This window comes from Oncorhynchus keta, chromosome 19, assembly GCF_023373465.1.
Source record: "Oncorhynchus keta strain PuntledgeMale-10-30-2019 chromosome 19, Oket_V2, whole genome shotgun sequence".
Lineage (NCBI taxonomy): Eukaryota > Metazoa > Chordata > Actinopteri > Salmoniformes > Salmonidae > Oncorhynchus > Oncorhynchus keta.
Window position 1 is genome coordinate 61,515,488 of NC_068439.1, and position 13,568 is coordinate 61,529,055.

The 13,568-nt window shown below is 44.7% G+C and overlaps 1 pseudogene; it reads right to left on the minus strand.

Annotated features, from left to right (window-relative positions):
- LOC127909061 (protein Mpv17-like) overlaps positions 1 to 13,568 on the minus strand; it is a 23,814-nt pseudogene continuing 10,246 nt past the window's right edge.

Consider the following 13,568-nt stretch of genomic DNA (forward strand, 5'->3'; position numbering starts at 1 on the left):
TTACCTATGGTGCAGTGGGATGAAAAGAAGTTGTCAATCTGGACTGGAGGCCATAGCTGAAAAAGAGCGGAACACATTGATGAAGCATAGAGTGGTTCATACCGTAAGTATGTGAATCTTTCCACATGGAGAACTTAGGTAGTAATTTGAGATCAAAGCATCCATGTGGTCCTGCAGAGAATAAGAGACATAGAGATCTTTATGTTGAAACAATGGTGAATTTCTGGTAGAAACATTTAACTTCTGACACTAGCTCTCCCTCACAGGGGTGACTACCTTCAGTTCAAACCTGTGTTGACCTCTGATCCTGACCAGGTGGGTAGGGGCTGTCACTCAGGCTGTGAGACGTTACAGTATGCTTTGGCCCCCCTCTGAGTCAGTCACAGACAATGACAGGTGACACTCAATACCAGCTCAACACCATAGTCTCAATTTAATAACTGTGGGTCAGTGCCCTGTCCTGCTACATCACATGGCATATAAAACAACCAGACATCTGGAACTGCCTGCACCCTCACTTAGCCTGGCCCATCTCACTAAAGGTCAACAGGCAACAAGATTGCTGGATTTCATTCTTTTTTTTGTAATAATGTCTTTATTGGGCAAGACTGGATGTATAAAATAAGCCAATGTTCTCAGAAATGTTGCCTGTCTTTGTTGATTTTCTGGGGCGTAACAGTTTCTAATTTCTAGCAAACAAGGCGTTGGCCACCTGGGGTTAAAACACTGCAGGGATACAACGTCAGAGACACACGATGACCTCACCAAAATCCATCCTCCTTTGGAGAGCAAAGTCTTTCGTTCGTGGTCTAGGGCTGAAGAGACAACCAACTTATTTGAGCTCACGAGGCTACAGTCCCGTGGTCATGCAACAGTTTGCCCAACGCTCACCATCTCCTCCCTTAATTATGACACACTGAGCTTTAGAATGTCATAACGGCATCAAACTGTTGCGTAATGAAAACGCTAATAGGTAGACAAGTCGCTAGCACTAATCTTTGTTTTTCCAATATGTAGTGTGCACTTGACCTTCAATATCAGCATCCAGCAGCGTTGAGTGAAGTGACTGACCAATAAGGGAGAATGGAGAATGTAGGAGAATGGCAGCTCTCGAAATGGACGTCTCCGACCCCCACGTCTCTATCTCATTCATCCTCTCATAAAGGAGGGAGGTACTGTAGCATCAGAGTGATTGTTATAATGAGACACATGAATAACCAAGTGGTCTCGGGGGAAAGCTTGACTCACAATATAAAATGAGGTGAATGGAAGTCATAGCTGGGCTTGTGTTGTGATTGACACGCGAGCGGACTGCCACTAGCTAATGAAGAGCAGTGCTGAGGACTGAGGATGATGCTGCATGTGTCTGCCAACATTCTCACCTGTCACTAATGTCCATTCAAACTAGTAACGTCGGTCTGTGGCTCCAGACCAAGTTTCACCTCGCTTTAGATGAGAGAGGTGTGGTCATGTTATTGTCTTTCACCTCACATATATTTTACATCACAGTCTTGCCTAATGAGCACATTTGCCATTTGTTTTCTGTCTCTTCTGACATTTTGGTGACTGCCCTTTCGGCCTCATTTTAGCTCAAGTGCCTTCCTTGCATAAATAATTTATGGTCCGCCGAGCGAGAGGAAGGGAGCGGTGGAAGAACACCCCTGTTACACACACACACCCCTTATCTAAGACATGAGTCACCCGCCGCTATTTCAACCCTCCTTCCCTCCATTATGTCCCTCCATGGGAGGAAATAGCTTCTAATTAAACTGGGTCAGAGATGGGGGTCAGTCTGTTAGCTTCCTGGAGAACACAGGGGAGGAGAGGAAAGGAGTTCCAAAGGAAGCCTCAGCTCAGGTCCTACAGGAGGTGATTCAAGGGGTCCTACAGGAGGTACTACAGGGGGTCCTACAGGGGTCTTACAAAATGACCTACAGGGTGTCCTACAGGGATCCTACAGGAGTTCGTAACGGAGGTACTACAGGGGTCCTATAGAAGGACCTACAGGGGGTCCTAACAGAGGTACTACAGGGGTCCTACAGAAGGACCTACATAGGGTCCTACAGAGGGTACTACAAGGGGACCTACAGGGGGTACTACAGGGGGTACTACAGGAGGTACTAAAGAAGGTACCACAGGAGGTACAACAGAGGGTACTACAGGGGGTACTACAGAGGGTACTACAGGAGGTACTGGCTACAAGGCCAACACTAAACACTTATCTTTTAAGACAACATGTTGATTTTTAAAGATGCCAAAATCAGCATGTGTACATTTCTATAATATCTGGCTCATACTTAATATACAGTACCAGTCAAAAGTTTGGACACACCTACTCATTCAATGGTTTTTCTTTATTTGGACTATTTTCTACATTGTAGAACTATGAAATAACACATATGGAATCATGTAGTAACCAATAAAGTACTTAGATTCTTCAAAGTAGCCACCCTTTGCCTTGATGACAGCTTTGCACTCTCTTGGCATTCTCTCAACCAGCTTCAACTGGAATTATTTGCAGTCTTGAATGAGTTTCCACATATGCTGAGCACTTGTTGGCTACTTTTCCTTCACTCTGCGGTCTAACTCATCCCAAACCATCTCAGTTGCGTTGAGGTCAGGGGATTGTGGAGGCCAGGCCATCTGATGCAGCACTCCATCACTCTCCTTCTTTGTCAAATATCCCTTACAAAGCCTGGAGGTGTGTTGGTTTATTGTCCTGCTGAAAAGCAAATGATAGTCCCACTATGCGCAAACCAGATGGGATGGCGTATCACTGTAGAATGCTGTGGTAGCCATGCTGGTTAGGTGTGCCTTGAATTCTAAATAAATTACAGACAGTGTCACCAGAAAAGCACCCCCACACCATCACACCTCCTCCTTCACGCTTCACGGTGGGAACCACACATATGGCGATCATCCGTCCACCTATTCTGCATCTCAAAAAGACGCGGCGGTTGGAACCAAAAAACGACAGATTTCCACCGGTCTAATGTCCATTGCTCGTGTTTCTTGGACCGAGCAAGTATCTTCTTATTATTGGTGTCCTTTAGTAGTGGTTTCTTTGCAGCAACTAAAATATGAAGGTCTCCTCTGCACAGTTGATGTTGAGATGTGTCAGTTACTTATTTATTTGGGCTGCAATTGCTGAGGCTGGTAACTCTAATGAACTTATCCTCTGCAGCAGAGGTAACTCTGGGTCTTCCTTTCCTGTGGCGGTCCTCATGAGAGCCAGTTTCATCATAATGGTTGATGGTTTTTGCGACTGCACTTGAAGAAACGGATTGAAATTTTCCGGATTGACTTACCTTCATGTCTTCAAGTAATGATGGACTGTCATTTATTTTTACTTATTTGAGCTCTTCTTGCCATAATATGGATGTGGTATTTTACCAAATAGGGCTATCTTCTGTATATCACCCTTACCTTTAATTTTATTTAACCTTTATTTAACTAGGCAAGACAGTTAAGAACAAATTCTTATTTACAATGACTGCCTACCCCGGCCAAACCCTAACCTGGACGACGTTGGGCCAATTGTGCGCCACCCTATGGGACTCCCAATCACAGCCAGTTGTGATACAGCCTGGAATCGAACCAGGGTCTGTAGTGACGCCTCTAGCTCTCAGATGCAGTGCCTTAGACCGCTGCACCACCCGGGAGCCCAAACACAACTGATTGGCTCAAACACATTAAGGAGGAAAGAAATTCCACAAATGTCATTTTAATAAGGCACACCTGTTAATTGAAAGGCATTGCAGTTCATACCTCATGAAGCTGGTTGAGTGAATGCCAAGAGTGTGCAAATCTGTCATCAAGGCAAAGTTTGGCTACTTTGAAGAATCTCAAATATAAAATACATTTTCCTTTGTTTAAGACTTTTTTGCTTACTAAATGATTCCATATGTGTTTTTTCATAGTTTTTACTATTTCATAGTTTTCACTATTGTTCTACAATGTAGAAAATTGTAAAAGAAAAACCCTGGAATGAGTAGGTGTATCCAAACTTTTGACTAGTACTGTATGTTTTTTAATCATATTATTCTTTGAGGTTCAATGTACTGTACGTTTAATTGACAACTGTGGGGTAAAGTCATGCTGAGATGAGCCTTACCCTCTTGAGCTTGGCAATGTGGAGGGAGGGGGAGACTCCCTAAATTTTATCAGCATATCGATTGCGCAACCAGGGATGGTAAAACCTTGGATCATTGTTACTCTAACTTCCGCGACGCATATAAGGCCCTGCCCCGCCCCCCTTTCGGAAAAGCTGACCACGACTCCATTTTGCTGATCCCTGCCTACAGGCAGAAGCTAAAACAAGAGGCTCCCACGCTGAGGTCTGTCCAACGCTGGTCAGACCAAGCTGACTCCACACTGCAAGACTGCTTCCATCACGTGGACTGGGACATGTTTCGTATTGCCAGATGGAAATATTGACGAATACGCTGATTCGGTGTGCGAGTTCATTAGAACGTGCGTCGAAGATGTCGTTCCCATAGCAACGATAAAAACATTCCCTAACCAGAAACCGTGGATTGATGGCAGCATTCGCGTGAAACTGAAAGCGCGAACCACTGCTTTTAATCAGGGCAAGGTGTCTGGTAACATGTCCGAATATAAACAATGCAGCTATTCCCTCCGCAAGGCTATTAAACAAGCTAAGCGTCAGTACAGAGACAAAGTAGAATCTCAATTCAACGGCTCAGACACAAGAGGCATGTGGCAGGGTCTACAGTCAATCACGGACTACAAGAAGAAACCCAGCCCAGTCACGGACCAGGATGTCTTTCTCCCAGGCAGACTAAATAACTTTTTGCCCGCTTTGAGGACAATACAGTGCCACTGACACGGCCTGCAACGAAAACATGCGGTCTCTCCTTCACTGCAGCCGAGGTGAGTAAGACATTTAAACGTGTTAACCCTCGCAAGGCTGCAGGCCCAGACGGCATCCCCAGCCGGGCCCTCAGAGCATGCGCAGACCAGCTGGCCGGTGTGTTTACGGACATATTCAATCAATCCCTATACCAGTCTGCTGTTCCCACATGCTTCAAGAGGGCCACCATTGTTCCTGTTCCCAAGAAAGCTAAGGTAACTGAGCTAAACGACTACCGCCCCGTAGCACTCACTTCCGTCATCATGAAGTGCTTTGAGAGACTAGTCAAGGACCATATCACCTCCACCCTACCTGACACCCTAGACCCACTCCAATTTGCTTACCGCCCAAATAGGTCCACAGACGATGCAATCTCAACCACACTGCACACTGTCCTAACCCACCTGGACAAGAGGAATACCTATGTGAGAATGCTGTTCATCGACTACAGCTCGGCATTCAACACCATAGTACCCTCCAAGCTCGTCATCAAGCTCGAGACCCTGGGTCTCGACCCCGCCCTGTGCAACTGGGTACTGGACTTCCTGACGGGCCGCCCCGCTGATCCTCAACACGGGGGCCCCACAAGGGTGCGTTCTGAGCCCTCTCCTGTACTCCCTGTTCACCCACGACTGCGTGGCCATGCACGCCTTGATTACCAACAACGACGAGACGGCCTACAGGGAGGAGGTGAGGGCCCTCGGAGTGTGGTGTCAGGAAAATAACCTCACACTCAACGTCAACAAAACTAAGGAGATGATTGTGGACTTCAGGAAACAGCAGAGGGAACACCCCCCTATCCACATCGATGGAACAGTAGTGGAGAGGGTAGCAAGTTTTAAGTTCCTCGGCATACACATCACAGACAAACTGAATTGGTCCACTCACACTGACAGCGTCGTGAAGAAGGCGCAGCAGCGCCTCTTCAACCTCAGGAGGCTGAAGAAATTCGGCTTGTCACCAAAAGCACTCACAAACTTCTACAGATGCACAATCGAGAGCATCCTGGCGGGCTGTATCACCGCCTGGTACGGCAACTGCTCCGCCCTCAACCGTAAGGCTCTCCAGAGGGTAGTGAGGTCTGCACAACGCATCACCGGGGCAAACTACCTGCCCTCCAGGACACCTACACCACCCGATGTTACAGGAAGGCCATAAAGATCATCAAGGACATCAACCACCCGAACCACTGCCTGTTCACCCCGCTATCATCCAGAAGGCGAGGTCAGTACAGGTGCATCAAAGCTGGGACCGAGAGACTGAAAAACAGCTTCTATCTCAAGGCCATCAGACTGTTAAACAGCCACCACTAACATTGAGTGGCTGCTGCCAACACACTGTCATTGACACTGACCCAACTCCAGCCACTTTAATAATGGGAATTGATGGGAAATGATGTAAATATATCACTAGCCACTTTAAACAATGCTACCTTATATAATGTTACTTACCCTACATTATTCATCTCATATGCATACGTATATACTGTACTCTACATCATCGACTGCATCCTTATGTAATACATGTATCACTAGCCACTTTAACTATGCCACTTTGTTTACTTTGTCTACATACTCATCTCATATGTATATACTGTACTCGATACCATCTACTGTATGCTGCTCTGTACCATCACTCATTCATATATCCTTATGTACATATTCCTTATCCCCTTACACTGTGTATAAGACAGTAGTTTTGGAATTGTTAGTTAGATTACTTGTTGGTTATCACTGCATTGTCGGAACTAGAAGCACAAGCATTTCGCTACACTCGCATTAACATCTGCTAACCATGTGTATGTGACAAATAAAATTGGATTTGATTTGAATGTTCTCCTTCCACAGTCAGTCCATTCAAGGTTCCAGAGATCCCCAGGAAGGCACCCAGGAAACACGGAGCAAAGCCCACCTGTTGATACATGACAAGAACAAACACTGTTTTATCTGTCTGTGTGTGTGTGTTTGTGTGTGTGTGTGTGTGCGTGTGTGCGTGTGCGTGTGTGTGTGTGTGTGTGTGTGTGTGTGTGTGTGTGTGTGTGTGTGTGTGTGTGTGCAGTCTGTGTGTGTGAATATACATGTTGATATAAATGTGGACGTGTCTGAAAAATTTGTGGGAAAAACGGTCAGTGGCTTTTAATGTAAACTTACTTTTGCATGGGCATGGGGCATACATATAATGATGCACACTGGCCACTTTCAAAAGGTTTCAAAATAAAATTGAATAATTGTGGTGATTATGATGAGTCGAGTTGGGCCCTGAAAGTAGAGCTTGTTGTTACCTCTAAAGGGTTGTACATAAAAGCCAAATTGTGTTATAAAACATGTAATTTACAGAAGTAAAAATAGCAATTTACCTGTTGCTGTGTCGTTACTAAAACACGGACCCTCACCCTGTAGATTTGTATTAATATTTGATGCAACATTGATCAAATCACCAACATTATGGTCACTGAGTCAGCAGTTATTGATTTATTTGTATTATTTGTTTTACCTTTATTTAACTAGGCAAGTCAGGCTGCTCAGACCAACTGTGCTAATCTTACCCTTCTTTCAGGTCACTGAAAATCATCTAAGTCTGGGAAGATCCTGTTTCTTAACATGAAGCATCTTTACAGCTCCGTGACTGTAATAAAGGGAGAATCATCACTGTGGTTAGGACTCCCCAGGTAAAGCTTTGGCCAATTTCACCACCTGACGTACAACTACTAATGAACTTCATTTAGACAGGGACCACCAGCATCAACTCCCCCTCCCTCCACAATGTGTTATATATGGTAACATTGACAGGACATTGAAACAGAAATGGGTCTTTAAGATCTAAATTTAGCACTGGAGTCCCTGTTTTGTGGAAGTTGTGTGTGAAAATAGCAATGCTGTGAAAGGAGAGCATGCATCCTTCAGAGTGTACACTAATCCCTCCTCCAGGAGAGGGCCATGCTGCGCTTGCTTCTCATTGTCCTCTCTCTTCCTGTGCATTCACAGACCCCAAATCATGTTAGCGGTGTATTATACAAGCAGGCCTTGTTCCCCACCTGTCAATGCAAGGATTAGTTGACACGCGCTGAGGGGGGCTTCACCCTCCAGGGGAATACGTGGGAACAGGCAGAAATAGATTTCTCTGATGTGTGTTACACCTATTCACTCAGCTCTGGCTGGCACCACAGTGACAGGCACTTCTGAGGGCACCTTCACCTGGGGTCCATTCATATTTAGAATGTTTGTTGTTATTTGGCTTGTAAGTAAAGGAGTCATGCAAGGGATAATGACCAGCCCATTAGATAATTTATCTAAAGTAATATAAACCATGTTAATTGATCTATTCATGTCAAATGGCTGGTGGTACTGAAGTTGTTTTAGTTTTTTGTTGAAAATTAACACGTAAAATGCAGCCACCCAGATGCCCCTCTCATCTTAGTGACCAGCTTGTCCAGAACCTTGTACCATCCACCTAATACAGTGCCCTGGGGTTGGAAACAGGACTACCAGGATTCTTCACACAGATTCATCATAAAAAAACTGATTGGGTAACAGCAGGAAATAAACATGAAAAATGTTATTGCTTTCGGGAACATTCTAGAAACAAATATGTGAGACAACATAGTCTACCACAGCACCTCTTTCAGATCTGTAAGTCATCTCGTGTTAGAGCTTTACTTTTACTTTTACATAACTGTGTAGACAGTGTTGGTCTCCTCTCAGTGGCACTGAACAAAAACAATAGAATATTTAATGAATGAACACAATTATAAATAATCTTTGCCTTCGTAACAAAAACATAATATTTCTAGGTGACGCTCTGCACTCACTCTCCCTGCTCTGTCCAGTGATGTCACACAGAGGGTGGTCCGTGACTGGGCTGATGGCCACATACAAACACACACAGGCGCACACTGTGGTGAGTCACGACAACAGAGTTTCTCAGCTCTCTGTAGTGTCACTGCCAACGGCATCTCACAGAGTCTGTGAGAAGGAGTGTGTCAGAGGGAACATCTGTGTGTGGCGTGTCCAGGAGCCTTGGTGCTGTGGCCTGGCCCTGGGTGGCCAGCCCACGCTGCCCAGCTGTTCTCTCACTCCTTCAGAGACCTACTCATACCTACATGTGGCTGCTATTGACGCACAGTCGCAGAGCTGTTTCCCTTTAACAGCTGGCCGATGGAGTGTTTGTGACAGCACATGAACCCGTCCCTGCAAACCTCCTCTCCCTTGTGTGTGAGAGAGCAACCCAATGTGCATGTGTGGTACAGACTGATATACTGACACTAACCAGTCATTTGAGGTGAGACAGTGAGATAAAAGACAGGAAGAGCGAGGAAGGAGGACTCACGACGAAGAAGAATCCGATTCTCATCATCTTGGCCGTCCGTGTCACGTTGTGATTGGCTAGACCCCGCCTCTCAAGCACCTGCTGGGAGATGACATCACCCACCCCCACCAGCGTGCCCGGACGAGAGAGAGGAAGAGAAAAGAGGGAGGGAGAGGTTAGAGGAAGTAAGAAAGAAGGGGTGGAGAAAGAGAGAGTAACAGGAAGATCATTGGGATGCGGGCATCTGCCGCTCTGTGCCAGCGCACAGCGGGCACGTGCTTAGACACATGCCAACCTGAAACGGTGCCAACGACAGAAAAAGCGGTAGAAGACCATTCAAAGACATCAACCCCCATTCACCATTAATCCCCTGTACACCTGCTTCTGCTTTACTGGTAACATCAGTCACTACATACAAAAATAATCACTCACCATACACCACTTGTCTTGTTATAATAATTTTAATGGGGGTCCCATAGTAATATAATTAGAACACAATATTCAATAATACATCTCTATGGGTGTAAGACATACATACAGTTGAAGTCAGAAGTTTACATACACCTTAGCCAACTACATTTAAACTCGGTTTTTCACAATTCCAGTTAGGATCATCACGTTATTTTAAGAATGTGAAATGTCAGAATAATAGTAGAGAGAATTATTTATTTCAGCTTTTATCTCTTTCATCACATTGCCAGTGGGTCAGAAGTTTACATACACTCAATTAGTATTTGGTAGCCTTCCACAGGCTTCCCACAATAAGTTGGGTGAATTTTGGCCCATTCCTCCTGACAGAGCTGGTGTAATTGAGTCGGGTTTGTAGGCATCCTTGTTCGCACATGCTTTGTCAGTTCTGCCCACAAATTTTCTATAGGATTGAGGTCAGGGCTTTGTGATGGCTACTCAAATACCTTGACCTTGTCGTCCTTAAGCCATTTTGCCACAAATCTGGAAGTATGCTTGGGGTCATTGTCCGTTTGGAAGACCCATTTGCGACCAAGCTTTAACTTCCTGACTGATGTCTGAGATGTTGCTTCAATATACCCACTAATTAATTTTCCTACCTCATGATGCCATCTATTTTGTGAAGTGCAACAGTCCCTCCTGCAGCAAAGAACCCCCACAACATAAATGCCCTCGCTAGAAGCATGTGTTTCAGACATAAGGAAGTGGATGGCTGCTAACTTTCTACTTTTAAACTCAGACAAAACATAGCTGCTTGTTCTAGGTCCCAAGAAACAAAGAGATCTTCTGTTGAATCTGACAATTAATCTTGATGGTTGTACATTCGTCTCAAATAAAACTGTGAAGGACCTCGGCGTTACTCTGGACCCTGATCTCTCTTTTGACTAACATATCAAGACTGTTTCAAGGACAGCTTTTTTCCATCTACTTAATTAACATTGTAAAAATCAGAAACTTTCTGTCCAAAAATGATGCAGAAAAATGTATCCATCCATGCTTTTGTTACTTCTAGATTAGATTACTGCAATGCTCTACTTTCTGGCTTCCCGGATAAAGCACTAAATAAACTTCAGTTAGTGCTAAATATGGCTGCTAGAATCCTGACTAGAACAAAAAAAAATGATCATATTACTCCAGTGCTAGCCTCCCTACACTGGCTTCCTGTTAAGGCAAGGGCTGATTTCAAGGTTTTACTGCTAACCTACAAAGCATTACATGGGCTTGCTCCTACCTATTTTTCCGATTTGGTCCTGCCGTACATACCTACACGTACGCTACGGTCACAAGGCGCAGGCCTCCTAATTGTCCCTAGAATTTCTAAGCAAACAGCTGGAGGCAGGGCTTTCTCCTATAGAGCTCCATTTTTATGAAATGGTCTGCCTACCCATGTGAGAGACGCACACTCGATCTCAACCTTTAAGTCTTTACTGAAGACTCATCTCTTCAGTGGGTCATATGATTGAGTGTAGTCTGGCCCAGGAGTGTGAAGGTGAATGGAAAGGCTCTGGAGCAACCAACCACCCTTGCTGTCTCTGGCTGGCCGGTTCCCCTCTCTCCACTGGGATTCTCTGCCTCTAACCCTATTAAAGGGGCTGAGTCACTGGCTTACTAGGGCTCTTTCATACCGTCCCTAGGAGGGTTGTGTCACTTGAGTGAGTTGAGTCACTGACGTGATCTTTCTGTCTGGGTTGGCGCACCCCCTTGGGTTGTGCCGTGGCGGAGATCTTTGTGGGCTATACTCAGCCTTGTCTCAGGATGGTAAGTTGGTGGTTGAAGATATCCCTCTAGTGGTGTGGGGGCTGTGCTTTGGCAAAGTGGGTGGGGTTATATCCTTCCTGTTTGGCCCTGTCCTGGGGTATCATCGGATGGGGCCACAGTGTCTCCTGACCCCTCCTGTCTCAGCCTCCAGTATTTATGCTGCAGTAGTTTATATGTCGGGGGGCTAGGGTCAGTTTGTTATATCTGGAGTACTTCTGTCTTATCCGGTGTGAATCTCTCTAATTCTTTCTTTCTCTCTTTCTTTCTCTCTCTCTCTCGGAGGACCTGAGCCCTAGGACCATGCCCCAGGACTACCTGGCATGATGACTCCTTGCTGTCCCCAGTCCACCTGGCCGTGCTGCTGCTCCAGTTTCAACTGTTCTGCCTGCGGCTATGGAACCCCGATCTGTTCACCGGACGTGCTACCTGTCCCAGACCTGCTGTTTTCAACTCTCTAGAGACAGCAGGAGCGGTAGAGATACTCTTAATGATCGGCTATGAAAAGCCAACTGACATTTACTCCTGAGGTGCTGACTTGCTGCACCCTCGACAACTACTGTGATTATTATTATTTGACCATGCTGGTCATTTATGAACATCTTGTCCATATTCTGTTATTATCTCCACCCGGCACAGTCAGAAGAGGACTGGCCACCCCTCATAGCCTGGTTCCTCTCTAGGTTTCTTCCTAGGTTTTGGCCTGTCTAGGGAGTTTTTCCTAGCCACCGTGCTTCTACACCTGCATTGCTTGCTGTTTGGGGTTTTAGGCTGGGTTGCTGTACATCACTTTGAGATATCAGCTGATGTAAGAAGGTCTATATAAATAAATTTGATTTGATAATGCTGCCACCCCCGTGCTTCACGGTTGGGATGGTGTTCTTCGGCTTGCAAGCCCCCCATTTTTCCTCCAAACATAATGATGGTCATTACGGCCAAACAGTTCTATTTTTGTTTCATCAGACCAGAGGACATTTCTCCAAAAGGTATGATCTTTGTCCCCATGTGCAGTTGCAAACTGCTGAGCTGCCTTTCAGGTTATGTCAATATAGGACTCGTTTTACTGTGGATAGAGATACTTTTGTACCTGTTTCCTTCAGCATCTTCACAAGGTCCTTTGTTGTTGTTCTGGGATTGATTTGCACTTTTCGCACCAAAGTACGTTCATCTCTAGGAGACAGAACGCGTCTCCTTCCTGAGCGCTATGACGGCTGCGTGGTCCCATGGTGTTTATACTTGCGTACTATTGTTTGTACAGATGAACGTGGTACCTTTAGGCATTTGGAAATTGCTCCTAAGGATGAACCAGACTTGTGGAGGTCTACATTTTTTTCTGAGGTATTGGCTGATTTCTTTTGATTTTACAGTGAATTATAAGATGAACAATCTGTCTGTCAACAATTGTTGGAAAAATGACTTGTGTCATGCACAAAGTAGATGTCCAAACTGACTTGCCAAAACATTAGTTTGTTTACAAGAAATGTGTGGATTGGTTGAAAAACAAGTTTTAATGACTCCAACCTAAGTGTATGTAAACTTCAGACTTCAACTGTAAATATAATAAAGGAAAATATACGATTCATAAACACTACATAAACTGATTAGTTAGACCGTAGTTACATTGTAGCAGAGGAATGGTTGACTGGGCATTTGTCCTATTCTACACATGTCCACTCAACTGTTACACAGTTGTAGTACATTGTATTACTAATATCTTTGTGACACTGTGTAGATTCATGTGAACAAGTGTCTTACGGTTTAAATGATTTGTCAATAAGGTAAAAAATTCCAGCAACTTACTCAAAATTCCCAAGTTTCTTAGAAATATTGGATTTAACATTCCTGGAATCAGGGGAATATGCGGGAAAAAGAGGCATCCTCCAACCAGGAATTCTGGAAAACCTGGGAATTTTGGAAAAGTTACAGGATTTTTGCAACCCTAGTTGTCACCAACATGCTAATATCATTAGATAGAGGCACCAAGCCAATGTAACCAATACAGCCACTAATATAGATTATTTCTATAAAAGCACTCAGATCCAATTAGCATAGACATTCAGAACACAAGAGATGTGTGACTTAACTGATGTGAATCTTAAAAATGTATAATCACTCCAAATCCATTGAGGTGATTTAGCAAGGCCTGATTATCATGATTTAGAGTCAC